The following is a 14,133-nucleotide window of genomic DNA, read 5'->3' as shown; positions in this document are numbered from 1 at the left end:
ATATGTTCAATATAGCTGTATTCAATTTAGTGAAAGGAAATTCTGCTTTTTATTTTTCACTTTATTTCCTATTTAATTAACTTATTTTTTGGCGTTATTATTTTTAAATTTTTTTACATCTTATTTATTAGTATATACATTCTTTGAATTTTCCACTTTATAACAGCTACTTTTTACCGGCCATAAGATAAATTTCTTTTAAATTAATTCCTTGATAACTTCACGTTTACCCTTATGCTTTATTTATAGTGATGCAAAATTCTAATTTTACTGGAAATTTTAGCTTTTTTCAAAATTGAAGTGATAGTTTGGTAAATTTAAACTAAATCCTCGAAATAAATAGATTTTTTTCCTTTGTCTTTTCCTGATATTATTTTGTTTCAATTAAAATGATTGATAATTCTTTTACAATCATTCTTGCTTCATTACATATCTTGTTCAATCCAAATTACTCAATTAAATAACTGATGACCTTATGCTTGATTTTAAACAATATTAATGCATTCTTAATACTTGCAAGAATTTGAAAGTCCAGTGCAAAAAAATAAACACATTTTTAGAATTTTTGGAAGATTATATCTATTATTTGATCTAGAATTTTGACAATATTTTGTAAATCATTCATAAGTTCATATTTGACTTTGATTGTGTGTGTGTGTGTGTGTGTGCTTGGTTTATTCGTGCAAGAGCCATATTTGTTTATACTGCGCCAAGCGTACGGTAAAATCAGAGCAGAATTTTCGAATAACACGATTTTAAAATGAAGTGTAAATTGTTAAAATCACATAAAAAGCGTTGATATAAATATTAAAAAACTATCTTAAAGTAAGACAATCATTAAAGTAAATGAAAAATACTCATGTAAGGAAGACGCATTTAACATAAAAAGAAAAACAAACAGACAAAAAAAGGTGTTAAATACAGTTGATAAAAGTAATAGCTCTTAACAATTCAAAAATATTTGGGTGGTACTTTTCTCCCACCAGATCTTGCAAGTTAAGAGAAGACGAGAAGAAAAATTTACAATGGACATGAAAATCAGAGCATTCAATTAAAATATGTTTCACACTAAAAGCAATATGACAAGTGAGGCACTTTGGCACTCTTTCACCAAAGATGAAATGATGATGAGTAAAATCGGTGTGTTCTATATGAAGGTGAGTCAATTTGACATCAACCTGTCGTATAGGGTGAACAGACCACAAAAAAATAGCAGGCTTGACAGAACGGAATTTATTATCGCTCTGCATATCCCATGCCAGTTGCCATGTTGAATGAATATGTTTAGTGAAAAATCTCTTAATGTTACAATATCGAGGCAGATTTTGCCGCTGAATCAGCCTTTTCATTCCCAGAAACGCCTCCGTGACTCTTGATCCAACTAAAATAAGGATTTGAAAACCATCATTTTGCTGGAGTTTATGTTTGGAGGTTACACAATCTATTAAGAATGTGCCTTCGCCAATAAATAATAGTTTTTCGGTAAAATGTCTTTCTTCGTCATCGTTGTAATATCTTATTCCCATATTTGTTGTAGAATGGGCCTTCTTCACTAGAGAAATTATTGCTTCATACATGCTTCACATTAATCTGCTGAAGTTGATTTTGGAATATCTGGAAACTTTTAACTAAAATATTCGGAAAATGTAACTAATGCAACTATTATTAATTCTGAAATACCTCAGAGATCCTGCAGTGTTCAATTTAATGTTCAAATGACCTTTCTATACTACTGAGTATCCGTCCCATAAGATTATTTCATATTTTTGTAATTTTATCTCTCTGTTTAGAGCAGCACAGTCAGTGTCTTGGTTTTGTTCCATAAAAAATGGGAAACCAAAACAAAGAATCCAAAGGATTACTTTACACGGTTTTAAAAGTTGACCTCGTCCAGATGCTCTGGATATATTACAAATTGAAAATTATAGTTCTATAAAATTTAATGACAGTTTCTAATCAGGATGGACTAAGCAATTAGTCCATCCTGCCTTAATATTTCATTAATTAAAAATGACACCAATGCAACCTCATTTTGTTTTTGGTCAATATTTCAGACAATATTAAACTTCCCAAAAATGCCGTTTTGGTACTATTTGGCTCAAAATATTTTTCTCATTCAAATATATTATTCCATTAATACCTGTGTTCATATGATCCACGATGAGCTCATAGCTTTGCATTTGATTTTCTATTAAAAATGGTTTGTTCTGAGATATAGATTGCAAAAAAGTGTTAACTTTAAAACTTTTTTTTAATATTTCTGAATTCAATGCATTAGTTTCATCTCTTCTTAGAGTGTGCATTCTGAGTTCAACTAAAATTTCATTGATTATTGTTATGCATTTTTCTTCTAAAAGAATAAGAACCTTGATTAATATATCTTCAATGATGTATTAAGTGGAAATTTAATTCTTTAACTTGATAATTAAACTTATTAACTTGTTGCACTTCATCATTCTTCTTTCTTTCTCAAGGGAAATAAATTTTATTGGAAATAAAATTTAAAAAAATATTTAACTATATAATTTTCTAGTTAAATATTTTTTGAATATATTTTTTATTCTATATCTCCTTTGATCTATTAGGATTTGAAATTTTGGATGGTACCTTTTTCAAATTAAATTTCGGTGTGCAAATAAGGACAGGTTTTGAGCTGACATAAATTCTTATAAATATATCCTGAGCTATAATTTTGCTGAATGGAAACATTCACTTGATGGTTCCAAGAATCTGGATACAGAGTTTCATCACATAGTGCCATTGTCAATCTAATCAAATTATGATTGTTCTTAGTTTTTTTTCCCGATAGTTTCTTTCACATTCATTTATCTAATTGAAGTTCGGTTAATTTACGTTATTATATTAACCTTTTGAAAATGCAGCTGCATAATCAGATGAAAATAAATAATTTCAATTATTGCTTCCTGTAAATAAATATATGAATAATTATAATAAACAGGATTTTTAATTAAATTATAATTGTATTCTATAATTAGAAAATCATGGAACAAATTTGCATTCAGAAATCAATTAGTTTATGGACTATTTTAATGTAGAAAGGAAATGGGTCCTTTATCGTTAAAGGAAAAGACGCAAATAATATCATTAAATTCATAAGAATCTTGGATTAGGCATAAATTATCATTATTGTCATGTTAAATTTAATAACGCTCATTGTTCCTCTTGATGTTCAACAAAGCGGCAATATTCAAAACTCTTAAAATAAATGAAATTTTATGACTATTTTTTATGGCTTGTATAGTAGCATAGCAATTAATTTAACATTAAATAAAAGAAAAATTTTGCTCTCAATTTATATAAAATTAGAGGCAAAAAATATTATTATAATGTTTTGATTACTTTAATAAACGCTATACTTATCAATCAATACTGTGCCAAAAGAAGCATAAACACCACAAAAATTCCCTTGTAGTTGTTTGATTAAAAGGATTTCTACACTTAAATTTTACTGTATTGGGAGCAAACATTACATATTTTTACAGAAAACGTTAAATGGAAATAATAATTATTATTATATCCTCAATGTTGCTAGAAATATTCGAAAATAGATAACTAATATAGGATCTTTCATTAAGCATTACTTAATTAAAAATAAATGTACGAGAAATCATAGATTGCGATATTTCCAAGTATACAAATGTACCTAGTTTAAATATTTTCTTGTAATTGTAAGAATTTCTATCCACATTACAGTAATGATAAGCTGATTTAAATATAAAACGTAAAAAACGGAGTTAATTTAAATCTATGTTGTGTAAATCTAAGAGTTTTCATCCATATTATATCTATTTGCATTTTCTAAACGGTTACTGATGAAATTCCCATGAACCCTTCTTCCTAGAAGCCATTATAGAATTCATTCTTTTTGTTACATTTTCACAGCAGAAGTAACTTCTATTTTAAATGTTTATCGCTTATTTCAGATCATTCAGCACGTAAACACTTAATATGCACAGATTCACTGAGCGCTCTGGAGTTCTTATCATCTTTACACGCTCACAGCCATCCTGTGCTTTTCAATATTTTAGACTTGTATGACAGACTTATCTGGAAGGACGTTCAAATTATTTTATGTTTGATCCCGGCACATGTGGGAATTTTGGGAATGAAAAGGCCAACATGGCAGGTAAATCGGCAACTACTTTCATGCGAATACAGATTTCTCTTGCAGATTACGAGGAATATACATATCACACTTTGCATTCCCAATAGCTAACTGATTGAGAAGCACATACTCGTAATAAGCTATATACAATTAAACCTACAACTGATATCTGGTCCATATTGCGCAGCATAAAACTGAACACCATTTTATCTAGGTTTAGGATTGGTAACACTCTATACACCCATCGCCATTTGATGATGGGGTAACCAACACCATTTTGCTTTATTTGTGGCAGTCCTATTTCTGTTTTACACATTCTTGTGGATATTTGTAATACACATTCTTATGGATATCTGTTTTACACATTCTTGTGGATATTTGTAATACACATTCTTATGGATATCTGTTTTACACATTCTTGTGAACAGTCTTGTCGACGATTTTCTTCAACAACGTCTTACTTTTATTCAGAACTTTCACCCTGATTTGGGCGAGACTCTTTTCCAAAACTCCTCATGTAAGCCTTTCTAGTTTTTTTGAAAAAATATTGAGTTTTATAATCATGTATAAGCATTATCCGCGGTTTTTAGATTTTTTTCTCCATACCTTACATCATTGTTGCACTTTTACATGACTCAGACTTTTACATTTTCAGCCATTCGGATTTTGTGGATATTCCATATTTCTATTCCATTATAATATGATGTAAGTATTCTAATTCCAGACGTGTGCACAACTTAGCGAAAAAGGGCTTTTGTGCCATAAAAAATAAAGTCAAATTCCTAAACACCAAGTTTTTAATCAATATCTTAAAACTAAATAAAGTAGCAATATGCAAAAATAATTCAGAATATGTTTGTAAAATATAAGGTAATTTATTGCAAAATACCAAAAAATATTCAGTTCCAAACTTTTCAAAAAGCCAAAAAATTTTCAATTACCTTGTATGGACACACATAATTAGCTATTTAGTGCAAAATCTACAGTCTGTTAGGTACTAAAAGAAACCAAAAGGGTGGACCCTTCAGGGAGCCGTCAAAACCCATAAATGACTGCGGTGATACTTTACTTTTCAGTAAATATTTCACTCTTTATCATGATTCGAAACTGTATGGGAATAAATCACGAAATTTTTCACAACGGGACGTCTTTCTTCCATGCTCTTTCTCGAGAGAATTCCTTCTTTCTTACTGTGTCTTTTTTTTTCAAGAGTAGGATTTATTTATATATGCATATTACCGCCTGGAGAGTCTGAAGGAAAGTGTCTTTCTTTCTTAAAGAAGAGCAATTTCTCACATGCATAGTATATTTAAGTTATGCACTGTTAAATGTATATTGCAAAAAATAAAAAGAGTTGTTTGACAAGAAGAAAAAAGCACTTTTACATGACTCAGATTTTAGAAATTTAATTTCTTTTTCTATATGTTCCATTCCATCTAACGTACATTTGCTCATATTCATATGATGGAACCAAAATAGGTTGAATCGTTTCAATTTTGCTCATTTTAATTCAAAAACAAGAAAATGAAATTTCAGCATTGGGCAGAAAAATGCAGGAATAATTATATGACGCGGAAGCTGTATTTCTCTTGAAAACTTGAGGAATTGTAACCTAATTTTATCAGAGTGGTTCGTATATAAAATAAATATGAGGCTAATGAAATAATTTAGGGTTAAAAAGTAATTTTGATTTAACTTCTAACAAATATTTTTAGTTTAAAAATGGTATGTTAAGGGAATGTTATTATCATTTGTTTTTGGTAACTGTATAAAATTTATATAAATTTATATATAACCAATGTTAACTAATATTCATTGTTCAATATATATATATATATATCCTAATTTTCTAATTTTTATCTTAATTAAACACATATTAGATTCATTCGAAAATGATATTATTAATTCTACACGCGCCCTGTGAAACTGTTGAAATCAATAGGTCTCAATGCTCCGAGTGAAAGGATAAAAATCTTTAATGCTTGCAACATTCTTTTAAAGAGACCTAAATTTACATTCTTATTGAAATCTTCTTCTAAAAACCACTGAAGGGAAAATTTCGGTATCGTTTTCATTTTTGCTTTTGATTTTATATCGCGATGTAGACTGACGTATTTCTTACCATTTATTCTTCTACATAAATTATGCCTCACGGAATGAAATAAATCGAAGTTAAAAATTCAAAAGTGTTTTTCCTTCAGCCACGCAACTGCTCAAATGTGTTATATATATATATATATATACACTCAAAGTCACAGTGTCAAGAGAAATCGTATAGTCGAAATGTATTTTCAAATACTATGGTGAGGAAATGTAAAAATATCCTTATGTTTTATTTATTAAAATTTTAATGAAAATTTCAGATATTCTCATCGAGTTGCAAATTCCGAAACTATAACATATATTTCCATTTGTGGACCAAATGGTTTATTTCGTACAGCACTAATGCACACACACACACATTCACAAAGTAGTGAGTTGTGAATGCGAAAAGCTAAAACATTTAGTTATGAATAGGAGTTTTTGGATATCCTTTTTTAATTTTCTAAAATTTTCTTTTTTAATTCCTTAAAGATATGATAAATCGGCTTTTTTAACTTCATTCTTGCAAAAGTCCATAAGAAAACTTAAAGCCGTGCTACAATCTGTATTATATATTAGATAGAAAAATATTTTTAATGATACATCACCATAAGACCACTATCCACATAAAGAAAGTTATAAAAAATGATGCCTGAAAAGTAACTTTAAAGTACTAAATAAATACGCTGTCAAATAAAAATAATATAAAAATAACACACAATATGATATAAATATCAATAGCACACAATATAAGGCTCAATTGGCAGTTTCGAAAGTGAGAACAAATAAAATAAGAATTCAGTTGCGAATTTGCAATTGCCTAGTTGAGCATCTTTCACGGATGGGGACATTCTTCCCAAAAAAAGTTGTCGAAATTTCATGTCTAAACAACCTGTCCATTTTCTCAAATGAATATTATATCTGATATAAAAATTAGTAAATAATGAATGGATAAATTGTTTTTTATAAAACAGTCAAAAGACGTATTTGCGTTTTAAGTATTCAGCCTTTTAAAAACAAATCATAAATGTGTTATGATACGATAAAGTTCCAAATCACAAAACGATAGCAGCAGATAACAAAGGATGTATGAGAAATTCTCAATCATTACAGTAAATTTCTTTTCCATTTTAATGCAGTTAAATACAATTTTTAAACATTGAATATTAGTTAACTTGAAAAAATAAAATTGCTAAATATTTTAGATAATATATATATCTTCTTAGAAATATATGATTATTCAGAAAAAATTAAAAATAGATCTAATATAATAATTGTTGTTAATATTAGAGTAATGCTGTAAAACGGACTTTTAATACATTTTCAAAATGGGTGAATTATCCCATTTTTCATGAGGCTAAAAATGCAAAAAAAGAAAAAAATGATTATTCGATGTTTCAAACCAGTCAAATTCAAACATTTTGCATCAAGAAATGTGTTATTTTAATTCTGTAGAAGTGGATACATTATTCATAAGACTGAAAAATATTTCAGATTTTGATAAAAGAAACAACATTGAATCAAAAATATAATTGCCGTGAATACGAAAGATTTCAAGCACTTCGGATTCTTCTAATTCAAAAGAAAAAAAAGTTACAAGATATAAATTTTGAAGCAGATTTCTATTCGAAACTTCATTTCTAATGTTTGTTTTGATTTATAAATATCAATTTTTACTCAATTATTTTATTTTCCTGATTAATTAAAAAGTTTACAAATTTAATAAATTTGTTGTCATTCATTGACAAAATTACTTAAATAATAAAAAAAACTGCACCAAAATTTTTTTGTATTTATTTTTAAAAGTATATACCTTTTATGGTTGATAAGATTAATCGGAATTTGAAGGTCAAAATTTAAAGAAAAGGTCTTCTTTTTATATGGAGTTTCAACTGCAGTAAAATTACTAGAACAAATTTCATAAAAGGTTCTTTATTTTATGTTAATCCTCATATCATTTCAAAAAAATTGGAAATGATATCAGGAATGGAATAGTGTGTTTGATTGTTGGAGTTATAATTCAATTGGGATTATAAAAATTCTAAATATCTTTCCTTTCTCTATCAAAAAAGTTTCAACTTTTAGTGTTCCTGAAAACAAAAACACTTTAAGAAAAAAGAAAATTCCTCCATTCAAGAGCTAACGGAATTTGTAAGATACCGCATTTTTCAATATTAAGATAGAATGCCCCATCCTGCACGAAATAGAGAAAAACAACCATTCTGGGATATGAGCTTAAAATCGTGTTTCAGACTGAACCATCTGCCCCTGTACCAGCAGAGATGAGGGAAGACTTTTCCAATCAATGTAAGTCGCACTTTATCGTCGTTCTCATGGTGACTTGCATCAAAGTAAAGATGAAAAATAAGACTGGAAAGGACAAAAAAAAAAAAAAAGAATATCCAAGCCAGAGTAAAATAAAATTGAAGATGTGATTAATGACATTGAAAGTGATGAAGACCCCGGGGAATCATGAAGGTATCAGCCATTTGTGCATTTTTTTTCAGACCCTCTCACCCCTTTCGACCTGGGGGGAAAGGTTTGAAACTAATTTGGTAGAAATATATCAGCTAGAGATGAACTCCTGAAAGATTTGGGTCTTGGTGCCAATCTGGGAGTACTTTTTGTACATTCTGTATCAGGAGCCATTTTTATGATTAAACGGACGAGGGGAAGGATTGTAGGGAAGATTGGATTTGTGTTTTCGAATTATTTTGGGATTTATCTTTGCATTTTTGTTAATGTTGTACAAAAAGAAATACTTGTATTTTGTAAGAAATAGATAAAAACAACAGTATTCGAATATTGTAATTCTATCTCATTACAACTTACAGCACAACAACCAAGAGCTCCATTCTATTTATATAGGAATTTATAGAATAATAAATTTTTTTAGTACCATCAAATAAATATTAACTAATTTATTTCTGGTATGCTCCGCAATATTACTCCAGTTTTAATCCGTATTAATTTCTACTTTCATATTCACGAGAAATACGGCTACAATTATGGAATACTTAATCAACTTACGAAGACGTCGAAAAGACATAACATGTAAGTGTAAAAATATAACATAAATTAATTTTAATATCCATTTCCTGAAAGCATAATTATTTAGAAGCAGAGACGTGGACAAGGCACGTCCGCCACATTGCGGCACAAAACCAGCAGTAAAGAAGGAAGGAAAGAAGGGTGAACAAAATGATCACTAGTCTTATATAACATGGGATTTCCAACCACGCGTAAATTCAATACACGTGGTGACCTTTAGAAGAGCAACGGAAGTAACACTTTCACTCAATACGTAGTACTGAGGGCGCATTACTTTTTACACAGCTTCAGTTGAATTATTAAGTGGAACGAGATCAGGAAATAAGAGAATATTTTACTGTGGGCTAAATTAAGATAAAGTTTTGGAAATTAATTTGCATTAAATTAAGAGTTTAAAATATCATTACACACACACACACACACACATATTATATATATATAATAGAAGAACTTTTAATGAACTATGTCTCCAAGTTTTAATTATATTAATAAATATGTTTTTTTTAAAGTTATTTGTGTTGTCTATGAAGGGAATGTATCTGTTTACTTCTTTCTAATATGCTTGCTAGAAAAGGCATTTAAAATTATTTTTCTAAGGGGAAATAAACTGTATTAAGGGATTGAAAATTTTACAACACTTGAAACGGCTCTTTTCTTTCAAGCAGCCATTCATTTGTTGCTGACACTTTCCTTATATATCTACGGAGTTTTGTATCCAAATGCAACCTACTCAACATCCTTCAAAACATTTCCAACACGGCTTTATTTTAATGCTAGTTTCTACCACTTGCTGCTTCTAATTCAGTCGAAATCCTTTCGTCCGTACCAAAAGGATTGGGATCAGCTGTCGCTAAGACCTCAGTGAAACTGCAAGTTTAGAGTATTTCATAAATCAAAGCTTTCAACCTCTTCCCAGGAGAATGAAACAAAAGAAAGTTTTAGGTTAAAATTCGCTTGAATCCTTAGCCTTTTGGAAGGAAAACTGTTGAGATTAAATTTAGAACTATAGCATTTTATTCAAAGAAATTCTCTCGACGGACACCACATCCTGCAGGTTCAGCATATTCACTAATAATAAAATTAATAAAAATTAATAAAATAATTAATAAAAATAATAAAAATTGTTATCAGAAAGATATTAATTGACGTCTAATCCAATTAAGTCAGTGAATTAAGAATTTTAAAAGTAAAAATAATTTAAAAAGTCAAACTTTTATGGATAGGGCTTTATAAATTTTAAGTCTTAAATGCTCATTTATATAGTAAAAAAAAAAAAAAAAAAAAAAAAAAAAAAAAACAGGTTTGCGAAGAAATTTAAAGACCAAATGTTAAGTAGAATTTACAAAAGATTGAAATTATTATAAAATCAATTGCATCGATAAAATTCTGCAAAGATAATTTGTACTTTAAATAACTGGTTAAATATATGGATTTCATGCTCAAATTTCAAATTTATGTGATATTGGTGATGATAAATGGCCTGAATCCATAGATCTTCCAATGTCTATTCATTCGTTATTTCGTCTTAATCTCTTATAGTCTTTAAATTTTCCATTTTGTTAGAATAATTTTAGGATACATGGTATTTAAAATACAATAAAAGACAGGATGAAAAATACAAGAAGAGTTTTTCCGACACATTATATCAGAGTACTTCTAAATTTATACAAATATAGAATTTAATTTAAACAAAATTGAAACTTCTGTCTTCAGAGTTGGGGCTGAAATCCAACATTTTCATGAATTTTAGAGACGCATCCTCTTTTAATGGAACCGATCATATTAGATAATGATCCAAGTTTACGAAGTTCTCGTTAAATAAAATTTACTTATATGTTTACATCTATTTATTAATTTATACATTTGTATCATCTCCATAGGAAAAATTTCTTGAAAATATCCTCTCAGTTACTTTGAACATTGTGTAATGGTATGTGGTACAATGTATGTGTGGAGAGTTTTATTTCTTTCTTTTCATTATAGTATACCTTCAAACTCAGAATCTCAAGGATTTTCTGGTAGTTGAATGGTTATACGTGAAAATATTTATTGAAAGAAAAGAACATGTCAAAGGTTACATTCAATACATGATATATCACACAACTGTACAGTATACAATAAAATAATAAGAAAATAAGTGTGCTAAATGTAGAAATTGAGTTCATGGAATTTGATGTAAAGTTTAATTTGCTTTGAAAGGGGTTTGATTGAGGATATCGATAAAATAACTTTTTTGGGAAATTCGATCACGGAAAATCAGGTCTTCGTTATCCTGGAGAAACTGAAAAATGCTTCTGCGTTTGAGTTTGAATATCTTGTACTTCATGACGCTGCCTCAATAGATTGGTTTGTGTTCATTGGTGGGTCTGCTAGGGTAAAAAGACGAAGTGAGATGGCAGCTAGTGATAAAACGAAATGGATTATCTCCTTTTCCACAGCCATAATTTTTGATGTGGAACCGCTTTAATCACTAAGGTAATGAGCCGTGACCAGTTGCATTTATATATTGCATTTCCATACTTCTGGGTTAAGGGAGACTTTGGATGTGATTTTACGAAAATGGCTTTCATTTCGCCCATTCTTCCCGCCATCGTTGAAGATAAGAATTTTTTTAGTGTACTTTTAAGGAAAAGTCTAGTAATTGGGCTTTGTATGGAAGAACCAGCAATTATTCCCTGCTTGTAGAAGAGATTTGCTGCCTCGTTGTCAACATATTTCATATGTATTTTGAAACATGTAATACTCTAGATTCCAAAGAATAATTATGGGAACTAATTGCAGATGTATAAGGAATCAGGAGATACTTGAAGATGCTTAAGTTTTCTGTTTTCCTTCTAGAAGAGTGGTATTGTATGAAAATATTCTTTCTCTGTGGTAATAACAATATTTCTTCATTCTGAAAGCTTAGATTTTATACAAATGTAACGTAAATACACTTGATTTATCTCAGAAAATTTAGTAACTATGGTGGTTTTTATCAAAGAAATCCAACTAAACTTACTAAATATTTATAATAGGGAGGAAATGGAATTTATATATCGAAAATTGCTTCAGATAACCTTGGTAGGATTTGAAACAGAAATCTGGCTTAAGAGGCAAAATGCTTTCTTCGAGGACTTTCAGGACTGCAACTGAATAATGCTGAACAAAATGAATGAACAGTTATAGAATCCACAATCCATTAATTCATATATCTTAACTATGCCAACGGTTTAATATACTAAGTCAAGCGAATGACAAACCTTTTGGAAAATTTTATATTCACTATCCCCAAATGCAATATAATCGCTCATTTTCTTTTTGATCGAAATTGGTCTTGAAAATTCGATGCAGAGGCTCAGCAACCATCACTTTAATATGACAATATATTTATAACTCTTGAAAACATCAAAATTAGAAATGAATTCTTTCTAAAACGGCATTTATTGCATTCTTAGTTAGGTTTTTTTTCATATAATTTGCTCTTTTATATTCTATTTTACTTTTTTTATTACTTTTCTGAACCATCTCAAAATAATAATTAATTTTTTATTGACAAATTATTATTGAAAATCAGCAGTAAATGACTTGCAATCATATATAATAATTGTTAATAAGTGTTATTAATTTCATTTATGTGTTGTTATGTAATTTATTATGAATTTTATCTCTAATAAAAATTTGAAATTAAAGAAATATTCTGTTTATTTCTTAACACATCTTTTAGTAATATGAAATCTCTAACTAATACATAAAATTTAGAATTGAAATAAATGTGATAAATATTCAACACTGTAACACAAACACAGACATGCTAAATAAGATTTTAATGTAGATTTGTCTATACCAACTTATATATTGAGTAGTCGTGCACTTCACTATAGTTTAGACACAAATTTATAACAGATGAATAGCAATTTCTCAATTAATCATTCAACAATTAATGCATAATTTTAACATATGCCGATATGTTGGGGTATGATTTCCATTTTATTAATAGCCTTTCCTCTATGCATACCTCTATCATAATGAAAATGCCATATAGTTAATTCAATGTCAGAAAGTTAACATTTTTTCCCCCTTGGATAAGAAATAGCACAGATTTATCCACAGCAAAATTACACACCACAACGGCACGGCGTAATCACTGCAATTCATTACCTCCACCTAAACATAGTGTTCAAATAATCATTCATCCACGTGGGAGACGCTTTTCTTTGTCTCGGCCCAATAGTTTCCAACAACTTCCCCGAACAAATGCAGGACTTCATTTTGCGTGCGAGATCCGATTCTCGCTATCGGGAAGAAAACAAAATTAGCTGTCAGGCAGGAAATCTCGGAAAATAACGAGCTACAAGGACTCGATAAATCAAAGCTCCCAGAATAAACACCAGAAGAATGAAGAGAGAGAGCTCTACCAACCAATGGAATGCCTCCTCTGACAGCTGAGAACGGAAACCGAAGCTCGAGCTAAAAGACACCGCCATTCTCATTTGCGGGGTAGAGTGGCTTGGGCAGGATGAAAATGCAATTCCGATTAGATTAATTGCTTTTGTTGTCATTATCAGTTCTTTTGGTTCTACCCCCCCCCCCTTTCGATCTTCTCTCTCTCTTTTTTCTTCTCGTGAAAGAAATAGAGCAGACGAATTAATTCCACATGGCGCGAAATAGTCTTCGGACAGTGATTGATCAGGTGTGGTGTTCGAATCCATCAAAGATGAAATGGCTTTTCTATCAAGTGATCTCTCATAAGCCAAGCGATTGCTTCTTATAAAAGTTGCTTCGTATAATACGATTATGTTTGCGTATAAAGTTGTTTAGGAAATTTAAAAAAAAAAAAAAAAACATAGCTGTTCTTGTCAAGCATTAGATGATTTTATCTCTCATGCTTCCAA

Source organism: Argiope bruennichi, chromosome 3 (assembly GCF_947563725.1).
Source record: "Argiope bruennichi chromosome 3, qqArgBrue1.1, whole genome shotgun sequence".
Lineage (NCBI taxonomy): Eukaryota > Metazoa > Arthropoda > Arachnida > Araneae > Araneidae > Argiope > Argiope bruennichi.
Note: the sequence above shows the minus strand (reverse complement) of the source record.